Source organism: Volvox carteri (assembly GCF_000143455.1).
Source record: "Volvox carteri f. nagariensis unplaced genomic scaffold VOLCAscaffold_98, whole genome shotgun sequence".
Taxonomy (NCBI): domain Eukaryota; kingdom Viridiplantae; phylum Chlorophyta; class Chlorophyceae; order Chlamydomonadales; family Volvocaceae; genus Volvox; species Volvox carteri.
The window spans coordinates 3,684-4,633 of record NW_003307641.1 but is presented as its reverse complement, the minus strand read 5'-3'; positions in this window follow the sequence as shown (position 1 = coordinate 4,633).

The following is a 950-nucleotide window of genomic DNA, read 5'->3' as shown; positions in this document are numbered from 1 at the left end:
CGCATCGGCGGCAGTTGAAGTGACGTGTGGAGGAGGATGATCAATGGACGGATGGGGGAAGAAGACGACAGCTCCGCCGGCGGCGGCATCACCAAAGGCGACGCCGCCGCCACTGTTGCCGCATCGGCGGCAGTTGAAGTAACGTGTGGAGGAGGAGGATCAATGGACGGATGGGGGAAGAAGACGACAGCTCCGCCGGCGGCGGCATCACCAAAGGCGACGCCGCCGCCGCTGTTGCCGCATCGGCGGCAGTTGAAGTGACGTGTGGAGGAGGATGATCAATGGACGGATGGGGGAAGATGATGAAAGCTCCGCCGGCGGCGGCATCACCAAAGGCGACGCCGCCGCCGCTGTTGCCGCATCGGCGGCAGTTGAAGTGACGTGTGGAGGAGGAGGATCAATGGACGGATGGGGGAAGAAGACGACAGCTCCGCCGGCGGCGGCATCACCAAAGGCGACGCCGCCGCCGCTGTTGCCGCATCGGCGGCAGTTGAAGTGACGTGTGGAGGAGGATGATCAATGGACGGATGGGGGAAGAAGACGACAGCTCCGCCGGCGGCGGCATCACCAAAGGCGAGGCCGCCGCCGCTGTTGCCGCAACGGCGGCAGTTGAAGTAACGTGTGGAGAAGGATGATCAATGGACGGATGGGGGAAGATGATGAAAGCTCCGCCGGCGGCGGCATCACCAAAGGCGACGCCGCCGCCACTGTTGCCGCAACGGCGGCAGTTGAAGTGACGTGTGGAGGAGGATGATCAATGGACGGATGGGGGAAGATGATGAAAGCTCCGCCGGCGACGGCATCACCAAAGGCGACGCCGCCGCCGCTGTTGCCGCATCGGCGGCAGTTGAAGTAACGTGTTGAGGAGGAGGATCAATGGACGGGTGGGGGAAGAAGACGACAGCTCCGCCGGCGGCGGCATCACCAAAGGCGACGCCGCCGCCGCTGTT